The sequence below is a fragment of the Ovis canadensis genome, chromosome 2 (assembly GCF_042477335.2).
Source record: "Ovis canadensis isolate MfBH-ARS-UI-01 breed Bighorn chromosome 2, ARS-UI_OviCan_v2, whole genome shotgun sequence".
Classification (NCBI taxonomy): Eukaryota; Metazoa; Chordata; class Mammalia; order Artiodactyla; family Bovidae; genus Ovis; species Ovis canadensis.
The window spans coordinates 216,564,791-216,587,162 of NC_091246.1; the positions used below are offsets into that span (position 1 = coordinate 216,564,791).

Genomic DNA, 22,372 nt, shown 5'->3' on the forward strand with positions numbered 1-22,372 from the left:
GGTCACAGAGGTGGCTCCCTAATATGACAATGACTATGGGAGAAGAGAATGAGAGGGTAGCTAGCTATAAGCCTCTTACCAAAACCTGGTTGAACTGGCATCTTGATCTCAGACTTCCAGCCACCAGAGTTTTGAGAAATATATTTCTATTGTTTAAGTCACTCAGCAAATGGCATTTTGTTATATAGCCTGAGCAGTCTAAGATGCTTGCATCTGCAATAGTTGGAGTCTTCTTCCTTTGCATCAACACTGTCTTTACGCAAACTGACACTTCATTACCCGCCACTTAGACTTCTGAAGGAGATACTTAAATGGTTTACTCTTTAATATCTCCTCATCTCTGATCCAGTCTACACAGTGATGTCACTTAAATATTTTAATCATATCATTCTTGAATAGAAAACCTTCAGTGGTTCACTTTAGTGGAAAAAATTGAGTGAGTGAGTGATAGTCACTCAGTTGTTTCCAACTCTTTGTGACCCCATGGACTATAGCTTACCAGGCTCCTTGGAATTCTCCAGGCAAGAATACTGGAGTGGGTTACCATTTCCTTCTCCAAGTGGGCAAAATTAAATATATTTAATTCTCTATTCTCCTCAGATTGTCATTCAAGATCGTTTCTGCCTATACAAACCCAACCTAGACTTTCACCCAATTGTTGCTGTTCTAGTGTATTATACTCCAGCTAGGTGAGGCCCCAGATACCCCTTGGTCTTTGCTTTTTTCATTACTTTTTACTGCTAAGTCCTTTCTCTGAGTCCATTGTCTGAGTTGGTCTCATTTCCATTCTGTCTCCACCTATCACAATCCTTTGCCTCCTTCAAGGCTCAACTCAAATGCACCTCTGAATCCTTATCCGTATATAATAGGCTTTCATTTTTATCCTCCTTTGTTCTCCAGTGTCCCATAGCTCTTTGTTGATATTTCTTAGTGACAAAAGGTATATTCTGCTTTGTATCATTGCCTTTTGTCTTTTGATTTTTCATAACTACCTCTATCCCACTAGATTCTAACTAAGCTTTTAGATGGCAAAGAGCTTTTGATCTTTGAAATAATAACAATACTATTTTTAAACTGTCCTGTATTTTAAAATATAAGGATTGTACTTATTATTAAAAAATAAGCACTTAAATATATTTTAAAAAATAGAATCTATTTTTAATTTTAATTTGCGTACTGTAGTATTCCCTACATTTGTATGTTAAGTGAAGTTCAAGCAGTAACTTTTCTATGACTCAGTAACTTTTCTATGACTTTTCTATGACTAGTTTCTTTTCATTGAGACTCTTGTGTAACTTTAAGAAGGGAGAAGTACAGAAAATGTGAAAGGTTTTTCAAATGAGAGTTGACCTTTGTAATCTAATAGCAAAAATATGTCTATTATTTTCAATTTTTATTCTTTGTGAGATGTAAACAGGAATACTGCTGCCTGATATCCAGTTTATAATTCAACCTGACCATCACAAAATGATGTATGATAGACCGATGTAAGATTATTTCTCATTGGATAAAGAGGAGAATGAAAGATTTAGCAGTTAATTCTCAAGATTATTTCCTGACATGTTTCCTGCCTTTTTGTTGTGGAGAAAGAGACTCAGGATGAAGAAGTGGTGCTTTCAATATGCTGATAAGTTAAGCTGCCTAAAAGCAGATGCTGAATCCTATTGAAAAGAATTTCATTTGAGTTATGCTGAGGGCATTGTTTAGCAAAATACTACACAAAAAGTCTTGACCTCTGTGTGTGAAATGGCAGATGTTCACAGTGAGGACTGAGCCTTGGGGCAACATAAATCTTCACTATTCTGTGCCTGTTTGCTCGATAGCTGGGTTGAGTGGGGAAATAAAAGGTTCAGAGAATTTTTTACAAAGCAGCTGCTCCAGGCATTGCAAATGGATGTGCTGCCCTTAAGATAAGAAAAGCAAACAAGCAAACAAAATTCCCCAGACAGTGTGAGTTCACCAGGTCAAAAATGAACACCTCTTTTCCCTCAGAGTTTTATATTACACATTTTCAATGCAAATCAGGTAGGTCATGGATGGGATTTTTTTCCTTATCTCTGCTAAAAGGGGAATTTTCAACCATTTCTTTACATTTGACAGCATCAGAAAAGCAGCATCAGAAAAGTATGACACGAAGCATCTTCATTCATTTAACAATCACTAATTGATATTCTTCAGTGTACTAAGCCAATGGGTTCAAATATGAAGTTAACATAATTGAAATAGTACTGATATCTTGAACAGAGGTTGCGTGTCACATATGCTACACTGAAAAGAAAATAAACATATTTGGAAACGGGGATGGGTTGATGGGACAGTGATGGGGGTAGGTCAGAATATCCTCCTAGTAACATCTGTTGTTGTTCAGTAACTCAGTTGAGACTGACTCTTTGTGACCCCATGGACTGTAGCACGCCTGGCTTCCCCGTCCATCACCAACTCCTAGACCTTGCTCAAACTCATGTCTATTGAGTCAGTGATGCCATTCAGCCATCTTGTCCTTGTTGTCCCCTTCTCCTGCCTTCAATCTTTCCTGGCATCAGGGTCTTTTCCAGTGAGTCAGCTCTTCCCATCAGGTGGCCATTATGGATCATATAAAGCAGCCAGGTTTGTTAATTGTAAAGCCTGACTTTTGAAAAATTCTACAAGTCTCATTTAGTTTTTACTTTGACAGGATGGGCTTCCCTGGTGGCTCAGCTGGTAAAGAATCTGCCTGCAATGCAGGAGACCTGGGTTCTATCCCTGGGTTGGGAAGATCCCCTGGAAAAGGGAATGGCTACCCACTCCAGCATTCTGGCCTGGAGAATTCCATGGACTATATAGTCCATGTGGTTGCAAAGAGTTGGACACAACTGAGTGACTTTCACTTTTGACAGTATATATATGAATATATACTCTGTGGATAAAGAATCTACCTGCAATGTGGGAGACATGGGAGATGAAGGCTTAATCCCTGGGTTGGGAAGATCTTCTGGAGGAGGAAATGACAACCCACTCCAGTATTCTTGTCTGGAGAATCCTATAGACAGAGGAGCCTGGTGGGCTACAGTCCAAAGGGTCACAAAGAGTCAGGCAAGACTGAGTGATTGAGCATGCACACATATATGTGAAAGTTTATGCAGAACAGATAAAATCCAATCTATTTGAGTTTAAAGATACCAGGATATCAGTTTAGTATGCCAAAAACTCTTAGCAAGAAGCAGTTGTGATCAAATGGTAAGCTGAGACTTAAAACTGCACATAAATTAACATGTGGTTCTATGCAGTCATTTCTTGACTCCAAGCAACTAAGGAAACCACTTTTTCTTAGGGAGTAGTGACATATGGTCACTGTGGTTAACATGTATACATGTACAGTAGGCCACTCCTGGTTCTTTGTCTTTCACCCCCTGGTGTTTATGTGTCCTATTTTAGCTACCTCTTGCATGCCTGGAAGTGCACATGAACATGCACACATAATCACACATGACACGCAGTCACATATGTGCAGTGTGTTGAACCACTGTCCTTCCCAGTCTCCTAGTATTTTTTCTCTGATTTTAAGAAAATAATTTCTCCCTCTCCTTTTATATCTCTCTCTTTACTAGTTTTTTTCTAAAAAAATAAAATAAAATCTCTCCTGATTTTTCTTTTCTTTAATTTTGTGAAGCAAAATTGAAACAAAACAAAGTGCTATGCTTAACAGAGAGTATCCTAGACTTTCTCAGTTTATGACATTCTGAGTATCTTGGTAATTTTTTCATGGCACCCCTAGGCTGAAAGAAATACCTCACAGTTTTGTTTAATTGGCATACAAATTATTTAGGTATTAACTTAGTCACCTTTTGAAAAAATAATGCATATAAATTGAAAGAAAAAAAACTTTGTATTTTATACTTAGAAACTCACAGTTACTTAATGTGTGCTTGTTGGGTACTGACTAGCCTTCAAACCTAAGAGCCAGATTGGACACTCATCCTCATTTCTTACTCCACATTGGTTTTAATGCAGTGTTAGTATTTGCCTTTATATTACAAACACTGTCAAAAACTGAACTTTGAAACGCTATGGCATCATTGAATGGGATGGAAAGCTGAGTGCTGAAAAATTGACGCTTTTGAACTGTGGTGTTGGAGAAGACTCTTGAGAGTCCCTTGGACAGCAAGGAGCTCAAACCAGTCAATCCTAAAGGAAATCAGTGCTGAATATTCATTGGAAGGACTGATGCTGAAGCTGAAGCTCCAATACTTTGGCCACCTGATGCATAGAGCTGACTCACTTGAAAAGACCCTGATGTGGGAAAGATTGAAGGCCGGAGGAGAAGGGGATGACAGAGGATGAGATGGTTGTACGGCATTACCGATTTGATGGACATTAATTTGAGCAAACTCCGGGAGTTGGTGATGGACAGGGAAGCCTGGTGTGTTACAAAGAGGAGGATAGAACAGTGCGACTGAATTGAACTGAGCGAAGCTGAGTTCCTTCACTGTTCACCTAAAACTATCACAACATCATTAATTGGCTATACCCCAATATAAAATAACAAGTTTTTTAAAAAAGAATTTCATTTTCAATCATTTACTAGTACTTTTATATTTTAAAATAAAATTGTGTGTATTAAAGGTTTACAACATGATTTGATATACATATGCATAGTGAAATGATTACTACAGTCAAGCTAATTTACATATTATCTTGAATATATGAGTATTTATACTATTGTTTTCATTAAATAATCATGATTTTAGGTTAATCATCTTTTGGACTTAACCTCTGAGTCTAATAATGAACCATTTCTAACAATACCATGTGGAACATATTCAAACTTCTAACCAGTTAATCACAAACACACTTCTGGAACCTAATGATTATTTTTTTTAATTGGAGATTTATCCATGGATGATCCCTGCTGCAAGCCAAGAATCCCACTCTGTCATCGGAGAGTCATTTTCTCTACTAAGTGTTCAAAATACAGGCTGACTTTTGGAACAGAAGTTGGGTTTGCTTTTTCCTTGGTTTACTTTCTCATTCCTTCCACTTGACAACACACTTCTCAGCATGATTTAGTGGCAAGATTTAGGTGTAAGAAAATAATGAGAAGATTGCTAGGTTGCCATTGGAATCGTCTTATTTGACTTTTGTTGCCTTTTAACAGATTATCATGTCGTTCAGTTGCTCAGTTGTGTCTGACTCTCTGCAATCCCATGGACTGAAGCAGTCAAACAGATTGTTGATCGTGCACTTTTAATCCACAAACTGTCTGTGGATGTTAAATTGGATTAAGGATTGAATGTGTCAGTTTTATTATTTTTAGTTAAACATCTTTCAAGATAAGTGGTAGTACTTTCAGTACATAGTTTGTTTAAAAAATATTTATGGTTGACATTTTAGATTATAAGCATAAGCATTGTTCTATTTTAAACAGAAACTGCTGAAAATAGAATAGGATATAATTTGCACATCTAATACATATTTTTAAATAAAATCTAGAAGATATATTGGTTTAAAGTTTCATAACTATGAAATGCCCTTGTAAATTGATGTGGATGTGTTGTCAGCCAGTAAATTTTATGTGTGAGGATTCAAGTAACTTCATCATCCCTTTTACTAAAGTAAAAGACTAAGTCATTCAATTGATTTAATTTATGGTATGTTATTCTGTTTATCTTTCAGATTTTATTCATCTGATCCAATCTGTCTTGTGACTGCTGGCTGGAATTAAGGTTGGTGATGTGTTTATATATTAAATTCTGAATAAACTGTGAAATAAAATAGAGGCTTAATGAGCCTTTGTAGAGTTGGGTCAGAGTACTTTTGCCGGTAGTGGTAAGAAAGTTGTAATGGTGAGAAATGGATACATTTCAGATTTGCAGACATGTTTTCCTGAAGTGTTTGTTTTCTTTGTTAGTATTTCTTTGATTATCAAGTTTCATTTCTTTTACCTGCCTTACTTGCAGAATTTTGATTAAAGAAAAAGATTCAATTTTAAGTCATTCATTTAATGAACATATCAAAAGTATGATTTCTTTGCAGCGCTGGCTAGTGTTTTAAAGAATGGTCAGTTTTCTGAGTTATCAGGGAAATACTTTTGAAGGCCACAGTTGGGTAGCCACATTTCCTAAGCATGGTAGAGCTGAAAAATTGTTCATTAATTGCATATTTCAGTTAATTAGCAGAGTTTTAAGATGCCATTCTTTTGCTCTGTTTCCTTGTTAATTGGTTTTAGGGGAGACCAAAACTAGCTTAATGGAGTTTGGAATAATAACAGAGCCTTAGAGGGCACTGACATAAATAGGCTTAGAATTTCATTTATTCCCTCTTCTTTTCTTCTCTAAAACATGTATTCATAGTTTAAAAAAAAAAAAAACTAACTAAACTCAGAATAAAATAACTGCTTTTGTTGCTAATAAAAGAGCAAAATGCCAGGTGTTGCTAAACTTTTTGTATGGGTTTTTGGTTAATTTAACAGAAAGAAAAACATTGGTTTTCCTTTGTTCTTATATTAATCAGGTATTTAGCCTTCAAACTGCAGTGTTTGGGTGGCTCTAGTGGTAAAGAACCCTCCTGCCAACGCAGGAGACATAAGAGACTCGGGTTCAGTCCCTGGGTTGGGAAGATCCCTTGGAGGAAGGCATGGCATTCCACTTCAGTATTCTTTCCTAGAGAATCCCAGGGACAGAGGAGCCTGATGGGCTACAGTCCATAGGGTCTCACAGAGTTGGGCATGACTGAAGCGCCTGGAAAATCCCATGGACGGAGGAGCCTGGTAGGCTGCAGTCCATGGGGTCGCTAAGAGTCGGACACAACTGAGCGACTTCACTTTCACTTTTCGTTTTCATGCATTGGAGAAGGAAATGGAGACCCACTCCAGTGTTCTTGCCTGGAGAATACCAGGGGCGGGGGAGCCTCGTGGGCTTCCGTCTCTAGGGTCCCACAGAGTCGGACACGACTGAAGCGACTTAGCAGCAGCTGCAGAAGTGACTTAGCTCTCACATGCAACACATAGCAAGCACACAGTAAATATGTTACCTTTTCTGGCCTCATTTTGACCTCATTCTTCCACCCCCAACACATCTGTCTCACATGCATGTGCACGTGTGTGTGTACACACACACACACACACACACACACACACTATTATTATTTTCCCTTTTCATGTACAAATTGTGCTTTCTTATCCTTGAAATCTGGATAGACTGTAGCAAATAAGATACGTTGGAATCATGCCTACTGATAGTTGGCAACTTAATACGGAGAAAAAGGGACATGTGTATAAAGGTGAGAGTTAAATTTGTAACCTGCATTTGTTTAATTTCATGTTCATATAATTTGGAGTTGAACTTATAGAGGACATTTAGGCTGGTTTCTTATTCACTTCTAAGCATGTTCTATGTAAACTTGCACATGTTTAAACATGGAGTGCTTGTAAGACTTTTTTGGATTTTTTGCTACTCTTCTTTCCCTGCTAGCTTCTACCCATCTGCCAGTAAAAAATAACAACTAGAATGAGATTTTTGCAAAGTAGAAATCTTTTAATCAGGAATATTTTCAATGCAGAAAGTTGAATAGGAAGTGTCGTTTTTAAATTTTAATTATAAGTAAATTGTATTTTGTTCTCTTCCTTTTGGATTTTTGTTTGCGGTTAGTATGGTCAACATCACAACTTGAAATCTCATTTCATTTTGGCTACTCTTCAGAAAGGAACAAACTGAAAAGAAACATGTAAAAGGAAAAGAAATAAAAAAATTTTGTTATATAGAAAAGTAAATAACTATAAGAGTAATACACAAAAACTTTAAAAATCTAATCCTGTATTCATTTCCTATATGGAGAATTTCTTTTGTGGGAGTGTGAACATAATTTAAATGTGTTTGGTCTAACTGTGAAAGTCAGGATGACTTACATACTCCAAAATAAATATATTGATTAAAATATACAGTGTTCATAGAAATGGAAGCATATTTAAATCTCTCATATTACAAAGTCTTCCTAATTGAATATATTGTATTGTTTCTCTTTCCAGCTGAGAATGAAAAGATATTTAAATTAAATTTGATAATTAATTATCTAAATTATGTTTTGGAAAAGAAGCTAGATGTAACAAAGCTTCTGAAGGATACATCAGTTCACCAGAAACAACCAGATTCTCAACACAAACTATGATATATAATGAAAATTAGTATTCTTTTCTTAACTAGAGCTAGGTCCTTTTGCTTCAGGACAAAAGAATTTTCCCTCATAGAAAAGCTTATTTTTCTATAATAATGTTAACTGAGTAAAATGACTAGTATTGCTAGATAAAAGCAAGTGGATTCTTTACCAACTGAGCTATCAGGGAAGCTCAAAGTTATAGATAGCTATATTTAAAATGGAATATCAGAACTGTGCTTACACTTTTGCACGGTAAAGGAAACCATGAACAAAATGAAAAGGCAATCTCCTGGATGGGAGAAAATATTTGCAAATCATATGTCTTGTAAAGTGCAAATATCCAAAATATATATGAAACACATATAAATCAATATCAAAAAACAAATACTCTGATTTAAAACCAGGAAGAGGATATGATAGACATTTTTCCAAAGCAGACATACAGATGACCAGCAGGTATATGAAAAGATGCTTAGTGTCACTAATCATCAGTTCAGTTCAGTGCATTCGCTCAGTTGTGTCCTTTGCGACCCCATGAAACGCAGCACGCCAGGCATCCTGTCCATCACCAACTCCCGGAGTCCGCCCAAACCCATGTCGATTGAGTTGGTGATGCCATCCAGCCATCTCATCCTCTGTCATCCCCTTCTCCTCCTGCCCTCAATCTTTCCCCGCATCAGAGTCTTTTCCAATGAGTCAGCTCTTTGCATCACGTGGCCAAAGTATTGGAGTTTCAGCTTCAACATCAGTCCTTCCAAAGAACACCCAGGGCTGATCTCCTTTAGATTGGACTGGTTGGATCTCCTTGCTCTCCAAGGGACTCTCAAAAGTCTTCTCCAACCCTACAGTTCCAAAGCATCAATTCTTCGGCACTCAGCTTTCTTTATAGTCCAACTCTCACATCCATATATGACCACTGGAAAAACCATAGCCTTGACTAGACGGACCTTTGTTGGCAAGGTAATGTCTCAGCTTTTTAATATGCTGTCTAGGTTGGTGATAACTTTCCTTCCAAGGAGTAAGTGTCTTTTAATTTCGTGGCTGCAGTCACCATCTGCAGTGATTTTGGAGGCCCCCCAAATAAAGTCAGCCACTGTTTCCACTGTTTCCCCATCAATTTGCCATGAAGTGATGGGACCAGATGCCATGACCTTTGTTTTCTGAATGTTGAGCTTTAAGCCCACTTTTTCACTCTCCTCTTTCACTTTCATCAAGAAGCTCTTCAGTTTTTCTTCACTTTCTGCCATAAGGGTGGTATCATCTGCATATATGAGGTTATTGACATTTCTCCCGGCAGTCTTAATTCCAGCTTGTGCTTCCTCCAGCCCAGCGTTTCTCATGATGTACTCTGCATAGAAGTTAAATAAGCAGGGTGACAATATACAGCCTTGACGTACTCCTTTTCCTGTTTGGAACCAGTCTGTTGTTCCAGGTCCAGTTCTCACTGTTGCTTCCTGACCTGCATATAGGTTTCTCAAGAGGCAGGCCAGGTGGTCTAGTATTCCCATCTCTTTCAGAATTTTCCAGTTTATTGTGATCCACACAATCAAAGGCTTTGGCTTAGTCAATAAAGCAGAAATAGATGTTTTTCTGGAACTCTCTTGCTTTTTCGATGATCCAGTGGACGTTGGCAATTTGATCTCTGGTTCCTCTGTCTTTTTAAAACCACCTTGAACATCTGGATGTTCATGGTTCACATATTGCTGAAGCCTGGTTTGGAGAATTTTGAGCATTACTTTACTAGCATGTGAGATGTGTGCAATTGTGCGGTAGTTTGAACATTCTTTGGCATTGCCTTTCTTTGGAATTGGAATGAAAACTGACCTTTTCCAGTCCTATGATAACTGCTGAGTTATCCATATTTGCTGGCATAGTGAATGCAGCACTTTCACAGCATCATCATCCTCAATTTAGTTCAGTTCAGTCGCTCAGTCGTGTCCGACTCTTTGCGACCCCATGAATCACAGCACGCCAAGCCTCCCTGTCCGTCACCAACTCCCAGAGTTCACTCAGATTCATGTCCATTGAGTCAGTGATGCCATCCAGCCATCTCATCCTCTGTCGTCCCCTTCTCCTCCTGCCCCCAGTCCCTCCCAGCATCAGAGTCTTTTCCAATGAGTCAACTCTTCACATGAGGTGGCCAAAGTACTGGAGTTTCAGCTTTAGCATCATTCCTTCCAAAGAAATCCCAGGGCTGACCTCCTTCAGAATGTATTGGTTGGATCTCCTTGCAGTCCAAGGGACTCTCAAGAGTCCTCTCCAACACCACAGTTCAAAAACATCAGTTCTTCGGCGCTCAATCTTCTTCACAGTCCAACTCTCGCATCCATACATGACCACAGGAAAAACCATAGCCTTGACTAGACGGAACTTAGTTGGCAAAGTAATGTCTCCGCTTTTGAATATGCTATCTAGGTTGGTCATAACCAGGGGAATGCAAATCAAAACCACAGTGAAATATCACTTTATACTTGCTAAAATGGTTATTATCAAAAAGACAAGTAATAACTGTTGGAGAGGAGGTGGAGAAAAGCAAATTTTTTGTGCACTGTTGGTGGGAATGTAAATTTGTGCAGCTACTATGGAAAACAGGATGGAGGTTCCTCAAAAATTTAAAAATAGAGCTGTCATATCATCTAGCAATTCCATTTCTGACTGTTTATTTGAGGAACGTGAAAACACTAATTTGAAAAAAAATATGCACACCCATGTTCATCGCGGCCTTATTTACAATAGCCAAGATATAGAAACAGCCTAAATGTCCATCAGTGGATGAATGGATTAAGGTGATATAGAAGAGAGTCAAAATTTACAGTCTTCCAGTTATAAAATAATTTGTAGGATGTAATGTACAGCATGCATACTACTGTTAATAATACTATATTGCACATTTGAAAGTTGCTAAAAGACTAGATCTTAAAAATTCTTACACTGAAAAAAATATGTAACTGTATATGGTGATGAATGTTAACTAGTCTTTTTGTGGTGAACATTTCACAATATATACAAATATCAAATCATGTTTTACACCTGAAACTAATATAATGTTGTATGTTGATTATACCTCAATAAAAAATTTCAAATGTCCATAAAGTATTTCATCAACTCTAAGATACACATTTTTATGTTAAGCTATGTAAAATCAAAAACTACCATAGTTAAACTGTCAATTGTTTTTTCTTTCTAGGTGGCAAATAAAGTGTGTCTTATAATGGGTTGTATCTTAGATTCTATGAAATATAGTATTACTGAATTTAGATTAAAAAAATTAAATTTCAAGTTATTACAAAAGAGAATCAGTAAAGTTCGGAAACTATAAAGTCAAGCTTGATACTGATTTTTAAAAACACTTTACACCACCCTTTTTACCATTCAAAACAAGGTGAGTTCATTTTTTGACTTTGTTTTCTTTTTTATTATACTGTGACCAGTATTTTGGTGTATTACGCTCCAGATTTTGACTTATTTATTTTCACAAAATTGAAGTTAAACTTTGTATCCAGTTACTCCTGATTTCTTGAAAATGCAGTTTTAATAACTGTGTAATATTTTATCCTATTCCATAATTATTTTTACCATTTACTCATTGTTGAGCATTCATTTCTGCCCAGACCTGGATCTCTCTTCTTATTCTAGTTTATCCCTCTGACTTGAATTCTTATGTCTTGTAGAAAAGTTTTCTGACTTTATTATTTTATCTTTAAAGCTAGAATAAAACTAACTTAGACTTCTTTTAAGGATTAAATGAGATAATGCATACTTATGGACCTTAAATAGGGAAGATTTCAAGACATTTTAAAATTCTCTATCAAAGTTCTTTTCTTTTCATAGTTTTTACTTGAGTAATACCTTCTGGTATTTCTCCCAAGATGGAATAAAACCAATGAAGATCATTAAATCATTATCATAAAATAAAATATAAAATAGAAGAGGCCAAAATATAAATATTTTGGTTTTGGACTGATCAAAAAGTAATTTCTATATGCTCTACTGAGTGGTATTGTCTCTTTTATTAAAGATACTGTTAAACTAAGCAGCATATTTTACAAGCGAGCAGACTTTCACTTAAAAAAACAGTGTGTAAAATGCTAATATTTTCAGGAGACCCTTGTGTCTTACTAGTAAGCTACAGTGGTTTGCTTTCCAGAGTCAAGAAAAACAAGCCTTTTTTTAGCCAGCTACATAGTCAGCCACCTCAAGAAGTTCTGTTTACCTTCTAACTTGCCTCCATGTCAGCCCCCTCAAGAAGTTCTGTTTACCTTCTAACTTGCCTCATGATGGTTCACATGGTTACCATCCATATGGTTGCATACCGTATATGGTTCTTATAGCATTCACCCTTGTTTCTTTATGTTATATGTTATGATTATTTCCAGATATATCTTATCTTCCCTAGCAACTCAGAATCTGGGGTCTTCTCTCTGTGCCTTCTGTCCTGGTAGGACCTCGTAGGAGTGGACACCCTGAAAATGCTTATTGAATGAATTGTAAAGTATAGAAGCAAAAATAAACAATTTTATTACATACTTGTAAGCTACGTGTGTGTGTGTGTGTGTGTGTGTGTGTGTGTGTAGTTGTTATTTAGTTGCCAAGTTGTGTCCGATTCCTTTGCAACCCTGTGAACTGTAGCTCACCAGGCTCCTCTGTCCATAGGATTTCCCAGGCAAGAACACTGAAGTGGGTTGCCATTTCCTTCTCCGGGGGTCTTCCTGACTCAGAGATGGAACTGGCATCTCCTTCATTGGTAGGTGGATTCCTTGCCACTTATATCCTTCCTTAAATGGGCATTTATATATTTACATGTGTGTAGATATGTTATAATAATTATTACCTAGTGTATTCTTTCTCTTGGTGAAAGAGAGTTGAGCAAAAAAGCAAGGACTTTAAACCCATCACACAAAAGACATTTGAAGCAGAAGTAATTACTTGGTTCAATTTCAGTTCAGTTCAGTTCAGTCACTCAGTCGTGTCCGACTCTTTGCGACCCCATGAATCACAGCACGCCAGGCCTCCCGGTCCGTCACCAACTCCCAGAGTTCACTCAGATTCATGTCCATCGAGTCAGTGATGCCATCCAGCCATCTCATCCTCTGTCGTCCCCTTCTCCTCCTGCCCCCAGTCCCTCCCAGCGTCAGAGTCTTTTCCAATGAGTCAACTCTTCACATGAGGTGGCCAAAGTACTGGAGTTTCAGCTTTAGCATCATTCCTTCCAAAGATATCCCAGGGCTGATCTCCTTCAGAATGGACTGGTTGGATCTCCTTGCAGTCCAAGGGACTCAAGAGTCCTCTCCAACACCACAGTTCCAAAGCATCAATTCTTCAGCTCTCAGCCTTCTTCACAGTCCAACTCTCACATCCATACATGACCACAGGAAAAACCATAGCCTTGACTAGGTGGACCTTGTAAAGGTATGAGAAGGGTGATTGCTTTGTCTTTCTACTTTATTCCTATATTGAGTATAATATAATATACTTACAGATGAAAACATATTTGGAATTCTAGTTATTATATTGATATGTGATAAAGTGAATTTGAGGTTCTGGAAAGATTTGTAGAATGCCTAATTATTTCTTTACCTTTTTAAGGAGAGATACAAAGCTGATGGACTGGAAAGGCCAGTTAGTCGTTGGAGAATTTGCTTTCTTTTGTGCAGCTTTCTGAAATCTGAAGCATCATAAGTACTTATTTTCTCCTTTTTTATTAAAAGTAATCCTTTCCTGTTACAAATGTGACAATCAACAAATAAGCTTCATGACATGATTTGGAATGGGAGAGGTGGGGAGGAGGGGGCTGGGGGTGAGAGGTAAACTTACTGTCAACCTCTCAATCTCCTCATGTGAGCCAGTGAAATACTTCGGGAATATATTTTTCCAGAATTGTTCTTTTATTTTTTGACAGAGTCTTAACATATCGAGGAAGTAGGTTTATTGATGCCTCAGAGGACAAATAGGAAAACACAACCCATTGGAAATATCTTCAATAACAAATAACAGATACGTTTTTCCCACATGAGAAAAAAAATATTCTAGCTGATTCTTTTTGTCTTAGCTAAATGTGAAAAGTGAAAGTGAAGTCGCTCAGCAGTGTCCAACTTTTTGCGACCCTGTAGACTGTAGCCTACCAGCCTCCTCTGTCCATGGGATTTTCCAGGCAATAGTACTGATGTGGATTGCCATTTCCTTCTCCAGAGGATCTTCCCAACCCAGGGCTCAAACCCGGATCTCCCGAGTTGTGGACAGACGCTTTACCATCTGAGCCACCAGGGAAGTAATGGCTACAAGAGACCCCTTAGATATGTTTTTATACAAACCTCATACTTAGGAAATCAATCCTGTGGATTTAAGTCATGGGCCAGCTGATTTTTATTCTTTCCTGAATTCATCTGAATGAATGCCATTCCAAAAAATGGTACAGCTGATCTTTTTGCAGACCATTTATTTCTTTAAAGAATATCATGACTTTATATGGGCCTATCTTTTTAAGGCAGTTTGGAGAATTTAAAAACATAAGAAGTACATTTGTAAGGAGTCCATTCATTTAGAAATCTTTTATTTCTTTTATGGCCTACTTACTGCAAAGTAAGAACTTTATGTTATTAAAAATGGATATGCTTTTTTATTTCTCAACTTCTATAAGTCTACATGAGATTTACTTAATTTCATCAGTTATTCATCCAAGGATAGAAAAATCATCACAGCAGAAAAAGGGATATACATATAATAGAAAAAGGGATAATACATATATATTAGATAGATACTTGGATATGCATGCTAATGTTGGATGGTTTTGCGAATGAACAGAGCAAGGGCTTTGCTTTTGGACATATTTTATAGGCCGTTTCTATTAAAGCAGATAAAATTGTCTGCCTTTTCTGAGCTCTTTCTGTCTAATTATTTAGCAATGTAAAAATGCTAGTTGGAAAATCATTTTGTGCTAATAAACCAAAGTGGATTTGGTTTCAGTCCATATTATTCAATGTCTTGTGACTGTCAGCTTATGTTGCTTTAGAGACTTTGTTTACTTTTCTTTCTACTATTTAAATTTATTTAAAATAGGTTTGAAGAGCTGAACAAAAATAAAATCCTTACTGTATTATACACATACATCTGTGTCTATACTTGAATATCTACCTTCTCTCTCTTTCTCTCCTTTTTGCCCTCTCTTCTTTCTGTCTTCCAGTAAAAGTTGTATATTTTGTTGAATATAGAGAAAGCTAACTTTTAGATATAAATAAATATTTGAAACTTTAAGTACTGTCATCTTCATTTTATGAATAGAGATAGTCACTAAATCAGATACAATTTTTATAATAGACTATTCCTCTGTGAAATGTTTTTTTGTTGTTGTTGCTGTTTTTAGAAGCTAAGTCATGTCCAACTCTTTTGCGACCCCATGGACTGTAGCCCGTCAGGCTCCTCTGTCTGTGGAATTTCCCAGACAAGAATACTGAAGTGGGTTGCCATTTCCTTCTCCAGGGGATCTTCCCGACCCAGGGATTGGACCCACATCTCCTACACTGCAGGCAGATTCTTTGCTGCTGAGCCACTGTGGGGGAGGGGAATTCCTCTGTGAAATGTAATATTACTAGTTCTTAAAAATATCAAACAGTCTTCTGGAGGGATAAAAATAAGTAGAAAACTACATATTTACCCAAATGTAAATATGGTGTATGTGTGTGTACACTATTCAGTAGTGCCTTTATTTATAAGATATTCATATTCAGAATGATAAATGAGAGTGAACTTGATATCTTTTGCCTCAAAATATTTTACATATAGAGTGGAAAAACTTTTTCAGCCTTGTCCTTGGGTTTATTGTCACATGTTAGTGCCTTGCCAGAAGTAGCTCTCTAGGTACAAGAGGAAAGTTTTAGAATGAATTAGTCCACTTAAACAAAAAAGAAAAAACAGCACCTATACTGGCATCTTTAAGGGGTCCTTGCTGCTGCTAAGTCACTTCAGTCATGTCTGACTCTGTATGAGCCCATAGACAGCAGCCCACCAGGCTCCTCCGTCCCTGGGATTCTCCAGGCAAGAATACTGGAGTGGGTTGCCATTTCCTTCTCCAATGTATGAAAGTGAAAAGTGAAAGTGAAGTCACTCAGTCGTGTCTGACTCTTAGCGACCCCATGGACTGTAGCCCACCAGGCTTCTCCATCCATGGGATTTTCCAGGCAAGAGTACTAGAGTGGGGTGCCATTGCCGTCTCCATTAAGGGGTCCTTAGGCAGCCGTAAAGAATTATCAGTTCCATAAAGGAGACTAAATTAGACAAAAGGAATAGAAACCATGTATGTGTCCGTGGAGGGAAGGGGGGAGCTCATTTCTGAAATCATTAGGGAAAGTAACGTAAGAATTTCCTTCTCTAATTGTGATTTGTTCTTTTTATTTCTAAGTTTTTTTCATTGTTTAAGAATTTTAGGTAAATTTGGAAATATGGAAAAAGTAGGTCACTGAGTAAGATGTTTAACTTGGTTGGCAACATTATAGTCCCAACACTCTAAATTTCATCTCTTTTAGGGACTCAGAGATCTAACAGGCCATCTGGCATTAATATCACATAATAATAAAAATTGCCTTTTGGGGTTCTCTAACTCTTTTAACTATTTGGAAATGAAGATGAAAATCTCTTCTATTGGTAGTACATTTGACGCATGTACAAGCCATGTAGGCTAGGTGAAATGAGTTCGAGAAATTGTACTTATATATTCAGCCTAGGATATCATATAAATGTTCCAGTGGAAAGTCATCAGCTTTTCTTCGATTTCCTACAGGTATTTCCTAACATTAAAAAAAAAAATCCATGTTACTTAATAATTACTGAAGTTAGTTTAAAACATCTTACAGTGCTTAAATAATCATCCATCAACTATAAATATACCCCCACCCACCTCACTTGAGGAGTTACCTAAATAACTATTTCACTCTATCAAATGTAATTCTACTCATCTGCCATACCTGGAATTGCTCTTTTTCTTTTGTTTTTCTTTTATATTATAGGGGCTGAATTTTATTAAATTTCTGATTTTTTTTGAAATCAGAAATTTGTTAATGTTCTGATTTTTTAGAAATTAGAAATTTGTTAATTTTCTGATTTTCCTATGTCGGGGCAGTTTTTATAAACTTTCTTGTTGGTTACTACTAAGGTGCTCAGTGGCTTCCCTGGTGGCTCAGTGGTAAAGAATCTGCCTGCAATGCAGGAGACGGGAAGGAGATGTGGGTTTGATTCCTGGATTGGGAAGATTCCCTAGAGGAGGAAATGGCAACCCACTCCAGTATTCTTGCCAGGAAAATCCAGTGAGACAGAAGAGGCTGGCAGGCTACAGTCCATGGGGTTGTGAAGAGTTGAATATGACTAAAGTGACCGAACACACGTGCACACACACACACACACACACAGTGCTTAGGTGCAGAAGAACAAAGAGACCAACTGGCAAAAGTTGTTTTAACTTTGTGTTTAGAAAATATAAAAGCTCTTTACCTTTACATGAATATAATATTTCTCTGTATAGTTATTCTTTGTGCACAAAAGAGCAGGATAAAAAATCTCATGGTGGATTAGATTCCTGCTCATAGTTTAAAAAAATAGATATACATAAAAGTAGTTCAACAAATATTTTTTGAAAGAGAAAAATTGGAAGGTTGAGACAGAAGGGGAGATGGAAGAGGCAGAATCTTGGTCCAAAGTAAACTTGTCTTGCAACCTCTGTTCCAGGTCTAACCTTCCAGTCCTAGCCCCTTCTCTGTGCCTTGGCTTGGCTACTGTAGACCCCTTATAGGATAAGCCCTTTTTCTAGCTCTCACATTCTACTGTATCTATTTAAATTGTTTACATTTAAACCCAGCTGAACTTTCTTTTCTCATAAGGTCCTTGTGAATCACAATGAAGTACATCTTTTCTGGATCTCTCTAGAAAGTTATATCTGTACTTCATATTTGATGGCATTGCCATGTATTAGCTGCTATTTATGTGTATTCATTTTTCCCCTTCCCTTAACTTGACGACAAGCTACTGGAGAGCAAAGGAACCATTTTTAATACTTCTAAAGCACCCATAGAACAGAGGTCTCATATGAACTATAAGTGTATTCTCAATACTTCATTTAGTAATAATTGCTCTGATGCATTAGAATCGTATCTTCTCATGTGGGCTTTCTTCACATATGCAAAGATTTTACTATCAGAGTACTGGTAGCAACACATGGTTTAGAAGTACCATTATTGGTGAATTTCCATGTAACTATGAAACTGTCAGAACCAACCTGATTCCCCAAAGTCTAGATCATTAAAAGACAGAGTCATCATCTGGGCTGTTTCACTTTTTTTTTTCCTTTCCTTTTAGACATTTCTGTTTGGCTATCAGGCACTTATTTGTGACTAGAATTTATATATATATAATTTATATATTATATATATATATATATATAAACTATTCTCTTCCTTGGGTACAGTTCGTCCTTCCCCCACCCCTCATCATCTTCCCACCCTTAAAGTGGTATACTTCCACGTGGAGCACCTTATTAAGGACTCCTTCATCCAAGAAAATGGTACAGTTTGACTAGCTGAATGGGACATCATTTATGACAGTGTCAAAATGGTGAGATAAAGAGCTAGGTATCAAGAATAATATCAGTGTGGTCTTTATGAGATAAATAATGAACTGGTAAAAAGTATCTCTGATCTAAGCATGACATAAAAGTATTGAAGATACTGTGTTTACTCTGAAGAGAAAGCATTTACCTCCAAAAACTTTCTGAAAGAAAAAACAAATCAAATCACGTTTCAAACACTTTTATGTCTCCCCCTGGCATTTTGCCATACACTGTGATGACAAAACATTACATTTCTGAAAGTTTCCTACACTGCTTTGTTGAACAACGAAGTAATTGACTTTTGCATCTTCTTTATATTTACAAAAGGAACCAAAAATGGTTCCTTTGTTCTCCAGTAGCTTGTCGTCAAGTTAAGGGAAGGGAAAAAATGAATACTCATAAATAGCAGCTAATACATGGCAATGCAATCAAATACGAAGTACAGATATAACTTTCCAGAGAGATCCAGAAAAGATGTACTTCGTTGTGATTCACAAGGACCTTATAAGGAAAGGAAGTTCAGCTGGGTTTAAAGGTAAACAATTTAAATAGATATGGTGAAATGTGAGAGCTAGAAAAAGAAGGGCTTATCCTAAAAGAGGTCTACAGAAGCCAAGCCAAGGCACAGAGAAGGGGCTAGGTAGGACTGGAAGGTTAGACCTGGAACAGAGGTTGCAAGACAAGTTTACTTTGGACCAAGATTCTGCCTCTTCCATCTCCCCTTCTGTCTCAACCTTCCAATTTTTCTCTTTCAAAAAATATTTGTTGAACTACTTTTATGTATATCTATTTTTTTTGAAAACTATTTTTTTTCCTGCTGTTTTTGTGCACAAAGAGTAGTTACACAGAGAAATATTAATCTGAGGGTCTGTTCCAAGAGCTTCCATTAGTAAAATTATGTTTTATGTTATATTTTTTTAGAAGAAAAAATAAACACCAATATCTTGACACATGGGAGCCAGATGTTCCAACTGACATTCATGCTATCTGGATTTGTTTTATTTTGGAATGAATATTACCAAGCTTGTTTGCAGTTAAAGGTAAATGAAAGTAAAATTAAATATTTTATCTCTTTAATAAATTTCACTTGGGAAATTTGGAATTTCGCCATTTGAATTATTTGTTAAATTATCTGAAAGGCCTCTACTCCAGGGAGAAGGGTTAATTGGAATTGAAATTGTTGGGGAAATTAAAAACAACCTTTCCCAACCCAGAAATCCTTTCCACAAAGTTAGTAGACAAAGAAAACACTCCTGTTAATGAATAAGCATTAAATTAGAATGTGATGAGCATCCAGAGGCAATCCACTAAGAGAATGCAAAGACCAAAAGAAATTTCAACCTTCTAAATAGCCAAGCAAATACAACCTGTCACATAGAACCTTTCAAGATAAATAATAACTAGTCCTCTAGTAAGAGGACTAAATTTACTTGGCAATTTGGGTGACCATCTGTGTTAGCTAATTGATTTTCTTCTACAGAGAGAGAGAGGCTTCTAATACCTTTATAAGGGGAAGTAGTTTTACAACTTGGAGCAAGAAGCCAACCTAAATTAGGCTCTAATACTCTCCAGCGAGGGAGATAGAGGAGCTATTACCCCTTGAGGCTTGCATTTCAAAAAGATGTCTCCCAGGTCTTTGAAAAAACATTTCTGAATGTGAGTGTGGCCTGAGACTTAATTAGCCCATTATGAAGAATTACATGCATTTGAAAAGGATAATGGAAGAAATTGTAAAAGAAAAATGAAAGGGGGAAGCTTATTTTCAACAGGGAGAATTAAGCCCCTTATTTTTAATTTGTATTTGCCCTTACGATGAATGTGGCTTCCCCAGTGTCTCAGATGGTAAAGAATCTGCCTGCAGTGCAGGAGACTCGGTTTGATCCCTGGGTAGGGAAAATCCCCTGGAGGAGGAAATGGCTAGCCCCCTCCAGTATTCTTGCCTGGAACATTCCATAAACAAATGAGCCTGGCGGGCTACAATCCATGGGGTTGCAGAGTCAGACACAACTGAGCGACTAACACTTTCACTTTATATTTAAAATATTGTTTCTTAAGAAAAGTATTTAGGGGATGGTTTTAGTTCTTCAAATATACTGCTGTGGTTTAGTCACTAAGTCATGTCCAACTCTTGCAACCCCATGGACTGTAGGCCTCCATGCTCCTCTGTCCATGGGATTTCCCAGGCAAAAATACTGGAGTAGGTTGCCATTGCCTTCTCCAAGGGATCTTCCCAACTCAGGGGTTGAACCAGAGTCTCCTGTGTCTCCTGCATTTGGCAGGTGGATTCTTCACCTACTGAGACACCAGGGAAGCCGGTGCACTGCAGTCCATGGGGTCGCAGAGTCGGACATGATTGTGCAACTGAACTGAACTGATACTCTAAAGAAAAAATAGAACTCAAAGTAGAAAGATTTAAGTACAGTCATTCCTCTTTCCTTGCACTCTGTAGTAGCCTGGTTGCTGGGTAGATGAGTGGGGTAGGACTGCCCAGATTTAGCTTTTATAAAGGAAGGTGGGCCTCTGCAGAGAGCAGGACGGACAATTTAAAAAAAAAAAAAAGCATAAACTACTCTTTTAAGTGTGTTTTAGATCAGCCATTCACAGCTTTCTGGTGCATTTAACTTTAGCTCCCCTCATCTAAAGGACCTCTGGTGCTCATTCAAATGCTAATATTTGGCCATCTGCTTTTTAATTTTTTTTTCCTAAGCAAGACAAGCTGGAGGTCATGTGACCCTAATTATAGCAATTATGAGCTTTCTGGGAGCAATCATTCAGGTTGCACCCAGAGTGAGCATCTGCTGATGATAAATGGATCAGGAGATTACTAAGGCCAGGCTTTCCTGTAAGACCTCCAGTGATTCATTTCTTAATATGAATAAGTATACAGAGCTAAAACCCATATGCTATAATAAGAGGGTACTTTTTCCATAGAGTTACTTTTTTCTTACAATTTATCTTTAAATTTAGTGAGAACAGTTTAAAACGCATACTTTTGTATGTGTGAACATAATTAGCATTCTAAAGAAGGACATGGAGAAAACTCTAATAATGACTAATAATGAAGCATCAGCCTTCACCTACACGAATTTTGTTTCTCTGTACAAAGAGAAAAGAATGTTGCCAGGGCTTAGTAATCTTTCCAGCTGAAGTCTTATTCTATATTATTTATTTTACTTGTAATTATAAGGGTGTGTATTTAAGGGAAAATTCTGTAGACAACCCAAGACCTTCTGAGAGTTATTCTTTAACGAGGCAAAACATTTTCCCTTTTGTAAGGCCCTTTACTTCTTGAGAAATTATAGTTTCACAGAATAGTTTTCAGCAGTATCGTTTACTTTGCTCCCTTTTCAGACTCACAGTTTTAAGTGTCATTGGGTTTGTTTTGAACCTGACCCATATCACACAGAAACATTTGAACACAATTGCTCTTGCTGATTGCATGTTGGAATATGTGACAGTATCTTGTCCATGCTGTCTGGATGCAATCACGTTGATTAATGTCAGTGAGATGAAAGAGAATGCACGGCACCTTCTTTTGAAAATCGCTCATTATGCCAACCTGCCTCTAAAGTTCAGAGCTTTTTTTGAATTTCTATTTTAATATTGAGTCAGTCTAACCTTTTTTCTAGCCTGTGTAAAGGGACACCTAGT

General features: G+C 37.2%; 1 protein-coding gene across 26 annotated transcripts in view; it reads left to right on the top strand.

Annotated features, from left to right (window-relative positions):
- The window catches only part of MAP2 (microtubule associated protein 2), a 298,803-nt gene that overhangs the window by 65,020 nt on the left and 211,411 nt on the right, over positions 1–22,372 (top strand). For 18 of the 26 annotated variants that reach the window (XM_069578200.1, XM_069578191.1, XM_069578202.1 and 15 more), the window contains one exon: positions 5,653–5,702. The gene's annotated coding sequence lies outside the window, so the exon portion shown is untranslated. Of the gene's footprint in view, positions 1–5,652; positions 5,703–19,642; positions 19,762–22,372 lie in introns of all 26 variants that reach the window. The other 8 variants (XM_069578205.1, XM_069578214.1, XM_069578186.1 and 5 more) reach the window with 1 other exon arrangement.